The sequence below is a fragment of the Lepus europaeus genome, chromosome 14 (genome assembly GCF_033115175.1).
Source record: "Lepus europaeus isolate LE1 chromosome 14, mLepTim1.pri, whole genome shotgun sequence".
Classification (NCBI taxonomy): domain Eukaryota; kingdom Metazoa; phylum Chordata; class Mammalia; order Lagomorpha; family Leporidae; genus Lepus; species Lepus europaeus.
In genome coordinates, this window is record NC_084840.1 from 34,470,418 (window position 1) to 34,482,717 (window position 12,300).

The 12,300-nt window shown below is 39.6% G+C and overlaps 1 pseudogene; it reads right to left on the bottom strand.

The window, feature by feature from the left end:
* Positions 1-201: 201 nt before the first annotated feature.
* On the bottom strand, positions 202-10,255 carry LOC133773814 (transmembrane protein 19-like; annotated as a pseudogene).
* Positions 10,256-12,300: the final 2,045 nt, after the last annotated feature.

Sequence of the window (12,300 nt, forward strand, 5' to 3'; positions counted from 1 at the left end):
AGGAATACCTTTCTGTCTGTCTGTCTCTCTCTCACTGTCCACTCTGCCTGTCAAAATAAATAAATAAATAAAATAAAATATTCGATCACAATGGAATATGGGAGCAGCTAGCATTTCCAATCTCTTCAATTAGGATTGTACTTCAGATGAAATTTGGAATTACAAGTTTAGCTGAAATCACTAGTGGAAAGGAAATAAAGTTCATTCCCTCTGCCAGAAACCCTAAGCAACTGTTGGGAGCAAGAGGGCATAAGCACAGAAGAAAACAGGTTCACTGCATTGTTATCAAGAATGGGTTTCCATGGGGCCGGCGCTGTGGTATAGCGGGTAAAGCCTCCACCTGCAGTACCGGCATCCCACATGGGCGCCAGTTTGAGTCCCAGCTGCTCCACTTCCAATCCAGCTTTCTGCTATGGCCTGGGAAAGCAGTAGAAGATGGCCCAAGTCTTTGGGCCCCTGCCCCCATGTGGAAGTCCTGGAGGAAGCTCCTGGCTCCTGGCTTCAGATCGGCGAAGCTCCAGCCTTTGTGGCCAACTGGGGAGTGAACCAGCAGATGGAAGACCTCTCTCTCTCTCTCCCTCTGCCTCTCCTCTCTCTGTGTAACTCTGAGTTTCAAATAAATAAATAAATCTTTTTTTTTTTTAAAAAAGAATGTGTTTCCCTGATATGTGCTTTGCCTCATTTGTTGGGCTATTGATTACCATGCCAGTGCTTTCATCCAACCCTGAAAATTACATTGTTGCTCCTAAATACGAGTCCACAATTGATCTAGTAACATAGCTATACCCCCAAATGCAATAATTGGCCACTGGGGAGCGGTATGTCTAAATCATTCACAAAAAAACAACTGAGTGAAGAAGTATGTGATGCCAGGGCCGACACCCCGGCTCACTAGGTTAATCCTCTGCCTGCGGCGCCGGCACGCGGGGTTCTAGTCCCAGTCGGGGCGCCGGATTCTGTCCCGGTTGCCCCTCTTCCAGTCCAGCTCTCTGCTGTGGCCCGGAAGTGCAGTGGAGGATGGCCCAAGTCCTTGAGCCCTGCACCCGCATGGGAGACCAGGATAAGCACCTGGCTCCTGGCTTTGGATCAGCGCCGTGCACTGGTCGCAGTGCGCCATCCGCAGCGGCCACTGGGGGGTGAACCAATGGAAAAAGGAAGACCTTTCTCTCTCTCTCTCTCTCTCTCTCTCTCACACACTGTCCACTCTGCCTGTCAAAAAAAATAAATAAATAAGTTTGTGATGCCCACAAAGGTACCACCAAACAGACTGGAGCAAGTCCCACCATGGTAACTTCTCCCTTTGTCCCAATGGGAACTTTCTTCCAGGTTGTTATCAGTCTTGATGGGCTTTTACTCAGAACCTGGCCAACTTCCAAAGCCCACATGTCTCCAGCAGAGCAGGCCAGTGCAGCCAAAAGAGACAAACACGTCCAGGAAGCAGTGTAGTGCTTGGAGAAATCAATTGGGGTTTCCCTGGGGCCATTTTCTGTCATGAAGGCAGGGCCAGCTCTGTAGGCACAGCACCATTACAGAACACCTGAACCCAATTCCTTTGCCCACCTTCCTTATATTCTGAATCTAGACACTTCTTTGTTTCTCCTTTCCATTTAGTAAGTTTTGAAGAAGAAAGGAAAAACATCAGCAGAGAGATAAAGAAACTGAAATTTGCAATGGTTAAGATAAATCCAACCACTCACCCTCCAAGAGCCCCACTGTGATCCAGACTTTCCTTTTTAATGCCATTAGAGACAATCACAAACAGGAACAGAAAACAGACAACACCAAGGAGAGATGGGCTGTAAATTACCATAGCAGGTGCTTGCCATCATTGACATAATCCAGAAAGCACAAACTTTTTTTTTTCTTTTCAACTTTTATTTAATAAATATAAATTTCCAAAGTACAACTTTTGAATTATAGCAGCTTTTCCCCCCATAACCTCCCTCCCACCCACAACTATCCCATCTCCCACTCCCTCTTCCATCCCATTCTTCATCATGATTCATTTTCAATTATCTTTATATACAGAAGATCAGCTTAGTATATACTAAGTAAAGATTTCAACAGACTGCACCCACACAGACACACAAAGTATAGAGTACTGTTTGAGTAGTAGTTTTACCATTAATTCTCATAGTACAACACAGTAAGGGCAGAGGTCCTACATGGGGAGCAGGTGCACAGTGACTCCCGTTGTTGATTTAACAATTGACACTCTTATTTATGATGTCAGTAATCACCCTCGGCTCTTGTCCTGAGCTGCCAAGGCTATGGAAGCCTCTTGAGTTTACCGAGATCTTATTTAGACAAGGCCATATTCAAAGTGGACGTTCTCTCCTCCCTTCAGAGAAAGGTACCTCTTACTTTGATGGCCCGTTCTTTCCACTGTGATCTCACTCACAGAGATCTTTCATTTAGGTCTTTTTTTTTTTTTTTTTTTTTTTTTTTTTTGTCAGAGTGTCTTGGCTCTCCATGCCTGTGAAACTCTTGGGCTTTTTAGCCAGATCCAAATGCCTTAAGGGCTGATTCTGAGGCCAGAGTGAAAAGCACAAACTTTAGGTACAAAAATCAAAAATGGTTGGAACAGCATTTTAAGTCGTCAAGTTTGCCTGGTTAGGTCAAAACAGGAGACATCAAAGTGCTTTGAACAAAGAAAGGTATGTTTTCCTGGCACAAATTTTTTGTGCCTAAGGAGAGTCCATTCCTTTCTTTTAGGATCCAAAGGAACCTGTGGAAGCTGATGTTAATGTGCCTATTGTAGGTGGAGGCAACAGCCCGCAGAAGCACAATTGGTCTGCATTTCCCTCTCCCCCTCATTCGCACTGTTTTAAGCCTGTTCTGAGGTGCCGGCTGCTAAGCTTCCTTAAGGCACAGGTTAGACAATCAAGGCAGGCCAAGGCCCTACTGCACTCAGCTGTGAAAATGGGGTGGGAAGAATGGATTGTGTGTGGGGACGGGAAGAGGGTCAGCCTCCCCATTCTCTTTATTAATATGGGGGTTAGAACCCATGGAGCCGACCATCCTGGAGCCACAGTCGCCTTTGTCTGCATTCACCAACATGGCTGACAAATCCCATTTTTTGCTCCCTCCCCCAAAAGAGAGAAGATCTACTCTGTCTCTTTTGCAGCAGTCCTTGGAGCAATTAAAGGAAAAGGTGTTTCTCCCTTAGAGTTCTGAGATACCCTCAAAACTGCGACTAACAACTAGCCCATCCACCCCAGCATGCACTCAGCTGACCCAGTCTGGAGCTTGCAGTAGGTATAAGCCACAGACCTGAAGCTCTTTTTGTCCACTAAAAATTTTAACACATATATAAAAATTATACATATTCCTAGAGTATTTTGTGATGTTTCACTGCATGTATACATTGTGTAATGTCCAATCAGAATAAATATATTTATTCTTTCAAGCATTTAATGTTCCTTTATGGTGAAAACATCCAAAATCCTAACTTCTAGGTTTTTTTGTTACAGAGAAATACTTAGTATATTAACTTTATCTATAGTCACCCTACTATGCAATAGAACCCAAGCACTTCTTACTCCTATCTGGCTATAATCAAGTACCTGTCAATCAACCTTTCCACAATCCTTTCTCCTTGATTTCTTCCCTTGTCTTTGGAAACAACCGTTATGTCTTTAAATTCTATGAGATCACCTATTTTTTTTAGACTCCACCTTTGACTGATATCATGTGATATTTGTCTTTCTATCCTTGCCTCATTTCACTTAACATAATGACCTCCAGTTCCACCATGTTGTTTAAAATGACAAAATTTCATTTTTTATGGCTGTGTAATATTCTGCAGTATAAATACACTACATTTTCTTTATCCATTTATCAGAGGATGAACACATGAATTTCTATTGTGAATAGTGCTGCAATGAACATGAGAATATAGATGTCTCTTTGACAGATGGGTTTCATTTCCCTTGGATATGTACCCAAGAGTGAAATATGGTAGTTCTATTTTAGGTTTCTGAGGAGCATCCACAGTGTTTTCTACGATGGTTTTACTAATTTATGTATTTCCTCCAATAGTGTCCAAGTGTTTCCTTTTCTCTACATCCTTGCCAACACTTTGTCATCATTTGTCTTTTTGATAATAGCCAATTTTGCTGGAGTGAGATGCAATCTCATTGTGGTTTTGATTTGCATTTCCCCAATGATTAGAGATGCTGAGCATTTTTTCATGTACCTGTTTTTTTGATAAAAGAAAATTGCTTGAGTTCATCAGACTCCCACTACAACAAATGCTAAAGGAAGTTCTTTAGATGCAGAGAAAATGGAAATGTGGATCTTTAAGAAGGAACGAAGAGCATCAGAAATAGTAAATATCTGGGGTAAATATAAAATATTACCTTTTCATTCTAGGTTTCTTTAAAATGAACATCACGTTTAAAGCATAAGTTATACATCATCTTCTGAGCCTAAATAATACTTTCTTGTGTGTGTATATTCTACATTTTGTTCATCCGTTGACTAACACTTGCACTGCTTTCACTTCTTGGCTACTGTGATTAATGCTATGAACATGAGTCTGAATCCTTTTTATGAGAGAATGTAAAAATATGGTGGGAGAGTGGAAAAATGATATGAAGGTATAAGTATTTTTGGTAGGAAGTGTTCAAAATAATTTCATTCTTCTTGAGTATGTAGAAGAAAAATTCAAGCAATTCTGAAAAATGTGTGATTCCAAATTCTATTTGGCAACATGTTGATGATCTCTCTAGAAATCTGTGTGTCTGTGCCAAAAAAATTCATATAAATGTATCTTTTTTATATAGTTCAGTATTCTGATCTTTGTACTTAGTTTTATTATGTAAACCTCTTTCCATTATTAATAAATGTATTTTATGCCATGATTTTCATGGTTACAGATCTTTTCTGGGTAAAATTTTTTCCCAAAGAGATCAGAGACACTGGTTTATATAAAAATATTACCTTGTATATTGATTCTTGTCAATGTATTGTAGTAGAGAAGGTTGGACTTATGATCACTGTGGGCTCAACTGAGGAATATAGCCTTTAGGGGAGGAAGAAAAGGTTTTGGAATGAACCAAGTAGTTGTTATAAATTCAATTATAAATTGTATCAACCCAGAATGCTGATCAAATACCAAATTGGTAGCCAGAATATCCAATTTCCAACAGTCTTGAGTGGTTACTTCTGTTTTTAAAAGAGATGCAGTGGTAAGGTTTCTTGACAATAGAAATTTAAAAAATTTTATATTTGATTATGTTATTTTAATAACAATCTACTTGTCCACCTGCTAAAAGTATGGAGAGTCTAACTGTAAAAGAGACAGGTAAGGTCTGCAGAAGGATTTTGATCACCACTTAAACTAAGATTTGAAGCACCCATCAGACATAGGAGCGGAGTATAGCTAGCACTGTTTCATGGAATAAATTTTTTGGGGGTGGGTGTGGCTGAGATGAAGATTTGTATGCAGGAAGCTTATTTGGGAGTACTCTTGGGAACAACACCCATAAGGATATGAGTTTTGACAGAGAGAGAAGTGAAATTGCAATGCCGTTGTAACAGAGCTCTCAGTCCTACAGTGAGCTGTGAAACTTAAAGTGAAAAAAAAAATGCATTTAATAGCAATTGACAACATTGTTGACACTTAAAGGTGTCCAAATGGGGCAAAGGAACCAGGCTTTTGCAATCATATTGATTAACTCTTGGATATTGGCTATATCCAAAGAAAGGTTGTAGTCTTAGGCAAACAAGCTCCCTTTGGCTGAGGGCAGTTTCTGAAGGGAGGATCTGGGTGGCACATCACAGCGTTCCCTACGGATATCTTGGCTGATAGATAGATACCCTTAGTTCACCCCCATCATATCATGTGAGTGCAGTAAGGCTTACTCACTTCTTTCCTTTACACCCTCATTTCATTCTGTTCCACCCCACTCAACACACATGCTAAGGAAAATGTGCTGCCAACATTACTCAGCTTTGAGTCTGTGACTAGCTGGGGCTGGATGTTGAGGAGGAAACTCGTTCCTTCCTACAGCTGAGCAGAAGAGACAAGGCAAGAATGGACTCCAGAGAACAATAACCACAACAACCACCACAACTAAGTCACCTTCAAGAAGTGGATTTAAACATATGATATGTGAAAGTTGCATAAATTATTTAAATGGTTGTGTTTAAACAAGGGAATTGAATTCCTTATCAACCCCTTCAATTCTTTTTTTCTTTAATTCTTTCACTTAGAGCAGTACAGTTCCAGCAACATTACAGAACATTTGTTTATTCATTCTTGAAATGTTTTTAAATTGATTATTTTTTGCAAGCACTGAGATAGATTCCAAGAATTAAAAAACAAAAATGATAGTTCCTGCTTTAAAGGGGCTCATAGTTCTCGGGGGGAGACAGATAAGATAGGACCACAAGAATGAATTCCAATGACCAGGTTCACTAGGCACATGGGTGCACTTTATTAAATGGACTATAGCGTGTAAAAAAGAGGGGACTTTCTGCATTTCTGTTCTGTTTCCTTTCTGCATTAACAACAATTGAAATGAACATTTTTGAGTTTGTCAGAGTACTCTAGAATTGAAACTCAAGATCTGGCTAAAGCTGTCTGGCTTTCATTTGAAGAAAAAAATATATTATGGTATAAAAGATAGTAACTGTAGTCAATGATTAAGCAATGTCCCTCTCAGACTATCCAAGGGTGGGTTTAAAGGTCCTGTTAAAATCTTTTGAAACTCTAAGAACTGTTGAAACAGAGCATATCTTCCCAAGTTTCTCTGTCTATGCTTGTTCTCTTTTATGAATGTTTACCATGGGGTTTAGAAATAAAGTGACTTTTTTTTTTAATGTAGCCATTATGACAATTCCGGTTGAAAGGTATGTTTCCTGGTTCACATGCATTCTGATTTTAGAATCTGCATTTGCATTGTATTTTGAAAGTACATTATCAGGGTTTCCATGGTACATACATTTTCTAATATGCTACGTAATTTGCTTTTTTACTGCATTATTCATTATCTGTCTGACCTTACTAGAATGTAAAACTCCATAAAAACAAACATCTTTGTTTTCTTGATGTTATAACCCTACTTCCTAGAAGAGCACCTGGCAGAAAGCATCTGTTTTTCAAATATTTATTATTGAATGAATGAAATAAAATATAGAGGGAAATGGCTTTGCATAGACCATTGATGGTGATGTATTAGGAAATGATGAGTATAAATAACTCAGTCATCAGCCCCTCCTAAATAAATTATAACAGAATGTAGGGAAGCACATCATTTGTCCATAGAATGATTCATCTAGGGCTTCTGAACTTCAAGGTCATCTTATCAGGCCCATTTCATGATCCATCTGTTAGGACTATGACATGGTTCATTTCACATGACATGAGACCATTATAACTTCTTTGAGGCCATCAAGCACATGTAGAAAAAACAAATTAAATCAAGGTACAGTCAGGGACTTTTTATATTTGCTGTCTAATACCACAGGGGAAAAAAACTTCTAAAGAACAAATGGACAGTAAATGTAAAGACTTCTATTTTTCACCTTACTTGCTAGAATTGGTTTAATGTATCCTGCCTTTCATGAGAGTACCAGAAGCAGGACTTTTTGAAACATATGTTTCTGGTAAGGACCACCTTGAAATTTTGATCATCCAGATATGGTATTATAGAGTCTTCTTCTTCCTGTAATCCTTTGTTCTTCTAACATTCAATGTGTTTGAATAAAAGTGATAGTAGAATGACTTTACATCCTGAAGTTTAAGTAATATGTGTCCACCTTGCAAAGATAAGGTATATTTGCAGAAATATAACCGATTTTTCAAAGATTTTATTTATTTATTTATTTATTTATTTATTTATTTGAGAGTCAGTTACAGACACAGAGGGAGACAGAAAGAAAGGTCTTCTATCCACTGGTTCATTTCCCAAATGGCCACAACTGCTAGAGCTGGGCCAATCTGAAGCCAGGAGCCAGGAGATCCTTCCAGGTCTCCCACATGGGTGCAGAGGCCCAAGCCCTTGGACCATATTCCACTTCTTTCCGAAGAACATTAGCAGGGAGCTAGATTGGAAATTGAGCTTCCAGGACTCAAACCAGTGCCCATATGGGATGCTGGTGCCACAGGCGGAGGCTTAGCCCTACTACTACACCATAGCAGCAGCCCCTAGAACCCATTTAAGAATGGAATAATCATTTTGTGGTTGAGGAGTGGGCCTGTCCCAGTGCAAAGATAAAGCTTGCTTCAGAGCTAAAATCCACCAGACTGAACCAATTTAAAAAGGATTTAAGGGGCAAGCATTTATCTTAGTGATTAAGTTAGCCAAATCCCACATCAGAATACCTGGGTTTGATTCCTGGCTCAGCCTCCTGACTCCAGCTTCCTACTCTGCAGACCCTGGAAAGTAGTGGTGATAGCTTTCATAATTAAGTTCCTGGACACTCCATGGGTTCCATTCTGGGCTCCCTGCTTCAGCCCTGTCCTGGCCCCAGCCTAGCCACAGACAGCAGTGGTTGCGATATTTGGGGAATGGCCTAATTGATGAGCTCTTCTCTGTGTGTCTTAGTATCTGTTTTTGTCGCTCTGCCTTTCAAATAAATAAATAAATGTTTTTAAAGTAGAATTTAATTGGGAAGAATGAATTTTAAAGCCCTGGAAATAATTATTTGATGTTACAACTACAAACAAACAGGTGAATTTGATTATTGACTTTAATCAGTTTATCATCATGAAGGTGTATATTAATTTGACTTCAATGGATTTTAAACCTGAAGTGAAGCCAGGATGCTGTTATCTGAAAAGATGGACTGTTGCCAAGAAAGTGAGACATGTCAGGGTTTAGAAAACTGGGTGCTTGATACAATGGAGAGAATTTTGAGGATCTACATGTAAAACCTGGGAAATAAGTAAGCATGAAGAAGAGGTAGAGAATGGCACTGTGTACTACATTATACCATTCTTTTTTTAAAAAATATATTTATTTATTATTTGAAGGCGGAGTGTCAGAGAGTGGGGGAAAGACAGAGAAAGGAGCAGGGAGGGAAAGAGATCTTGCATCTGCTGGTTTATTCCCCAAATGTTTGCAGCAGCCAGCCCTGTGCCAGGCTGAATCCAGAAGCCAGGACCTCCATCTGGGTCTCCCACATGGATGGCAGGGGCCCAAGTGCTTGAGCCTTCATCTGCTGCCTTTTCAGGAAGCTGAGCTGGAAGCAGAGACTCAAACCCTCTGACATGGGATGCAGGTGTCGCAAATAGCAGCTTAAGCTGCTGCCTCACGACATTGTGAGTGTTCCCAGTCAGTGCTAAGCAGGGGCTCTCGGAGTCGTGAAGCAGCCACTGGACCGTCATGGTATGAGGATGAGCTTACAGTTACTGGGAGCGGCTTCTTGAGTCTGTGCTCCATTTTGCTGATATGGTCATTGCTCTCTGAACCTCCCAAAGACCTGGAGAAGAAATCTGTCATGAAGCACAGGTTCTGGAACGAGATGACACTGGGGGATGACCCAATGCACCTTTTATGGCAGATTTGAGTTTGCCTTTGGTCATGGTCACCTCATGTTTCCACTTGTAAATGGAAAAATCTCTCCCAGCGGTTTGCCCAATTTTTCATGGCCATTACTACTTTTATCTTAACACCTGCCTTAGGTGGCCCAGTGTTGTTTTACTGTCTTTGAACAAGCACTTTGCTTTCAACTCCAAGCCATTCAGGAGGACTCTCTCAGTCCTCTTGTTCCTGAGGACAAGTATTTTCTGAGGCTGGTATCTAGCTCAGGTCTCAGAATTGATGGTAATCCCACAGAAACCCATGGGGTGGCCCAAGAATATTTAGATGGGCCAGGAAAAGTAAAGCAGAATATTTTTCAAAATATTTTTGAAAAATTTCACTAATTCCCATATTTTACTTTGTTGATACATAAGTATTGTTTTTCTTGGGAATTCCATATGGAAAGGGTCCTGCCACATCTCACAATCTTTTTTTTTTTTTTTTAATGTTTAAGATGTGCAGTGATTCTGACCCCAGCACCTCAGGTACTTTATTGTCTTTTCTCTGGATCACACACCCAGATTTCCATAAACTAGCTCCTTTCCTTTGACCAGAGGAATTGATCTATCTCTGCTTTTACTTTCCCGGATCCTACTTTTCTTGATTCACTCAGTCTGCACCTCCATTTTTAGTATCACCATCCCTGCCCTCTCCATTGAAGCTATAAGCATCTCCATGAATCTGTTGGCCCCATGTTCTAGTTCCTTCTTGTGACGATCCATTACCTCTTGAACAAATGAACTCACATTTATCTAGGTTAGTTCTTCTCTACATCTAAAATGGGAAGACAATATTACACCCACCTGTGTGTAGTTAGCTCCTAAACACTCTTTCACTCTCACTTTCTCTCTTCCTGACACCCATTTCTTTCATCTCTGTATAAGCTGTTACAGACTATGGCATTTATAGGATGGGGAAGAAAAGCTTGTCTTAAATTGTTGAAATCATCCATCACAAAAATCACAGCATACTAATAATGTTCTAATAGTTGGCATGGTGACCCAGAAAGTTTGAGAAAATGCATATTTTTACTTATGCAGGGTGATGAAAAATTTTCACCACTTCACACTTACAACATTATCATGAACTATAATTATAACTATAATTATAATAGTTAACAAATATTTGGGGAAAATTAATGTGTCTTTGTATATGCATGTGAAATATAGACAGAAAGGATTTAATGCATTTATTATTGAAGGGACTGTTCTGTACTATATAGTATTTCACTGAAATTGGAATTGCCTCTTGAATGTGTGAAATGAGTCTTATGATACCAGTTCTCACCAGGTCTACCCCCTACTTACATCCTTCCTGGTTGTCTTTTGTCAAGTAGTGTAGAGGAAGAGCTAAGACCAGAGAGGACAACACTGTTGGCAGGTTTATACCATTAGTATATTTATGCTCTCATTATTTAGATACATCCTTGATATAAATGATTCAAATAATATCCAATACAAGAAACATATGAACAGAAATGTGAGCATCTTCATTCCTCCCACTCTCATTTACCTTAAGGGGAGAATCAACATTTTGGTGGACATTTGTGATGGTCTGAATGTTTGTGTGGCCTCAAAATTCGTATGTGAAGCCCAATACCCAAGATGATGGTTTTAGAAGTAGGAACTTCAGGAGTTGGCTAGGTCATGAAGGCAGATCCCTCATAGGATTAGTGCCTTTATAAAAGAGGCCTTAGAGAGCCCCTGTGTCCCTTCTGTCATACAAGAACACCGCAACAGGCCCTTGCCAGATACTGGATCTGCTGGCTCCTTAATCTGAGATTTCAGGGCCACCAGAACTATAAGCAATAATTTCTTCTATTTTTAAGATTTTATTTATTTTATTTGAAAGGTAGAGTTACAGACAGTGAGAGGGAGAGATAGAGAGAAAGGTCTTCCTTCCATTGGTTCACTTCCCCAAATGGCTGCAATGGCTGGAGCTGCACCAATCCGAAGCCAGGAGCAAGGAGCTTCTTCCTGGTCTCCCATGTGAGTGCAGGGACCCAAGCACTCGGGCCATCTTCTACTGCTTTCCCAGGCCATAGCAGAGAGCTGGATTGGAAGTGGAGCAGCCGGGACTGGAACCAGTGCCCATATGGAGGATTAACCTACTGTGCCATGGCGCCAGCCCAATATAAGCAATAATTTTTGCTGCTTGTGAATCACCCATTATTTTGTAATATATTTTGTAATATAATTTTGTTACATCATCCCAAATGGACTAAGATAATATCTTTTGACTTTCTTTAATTCATTTACACATATACATGACACACCACTCACAGTTCTGTTTGCTATTTATTTGTTTTACACATGTGATCATAATACATAGTCCATTTTTCAGCTTACAATTAACACAGTAGGTCTTGTTAGTTTTACACATCCTCACGTGCAATTCTACTTCCTTCTTAAAATAGTTACTAGTGTTTTGTACTATATCTGTGATATATATGATTTGACTACTTCCTATATAGCCAATAATGAACATTCTTCTAAATTCGTTTTTCTGAAGATATGCAAGTGTTTCTTGAGGGTGGAGAAATTGCTAGGTTAAAGAATATTATGCATTTTTAAAAATTGATCTTTCAGATTACTACCCTCCACATTTTATATAATCTGTCAGTATCTGCTCAAATGTTTGATATTTTAAATCCCACTTTATTTTTTTAAAATATTTTATTTATTTATTTGACAGGTAGAGTTACAAACAGTGAGAGAGAGACAGAGAGAAAGGTCTTCCTTCCATTGGTTCACTCCCCAATGGCCGC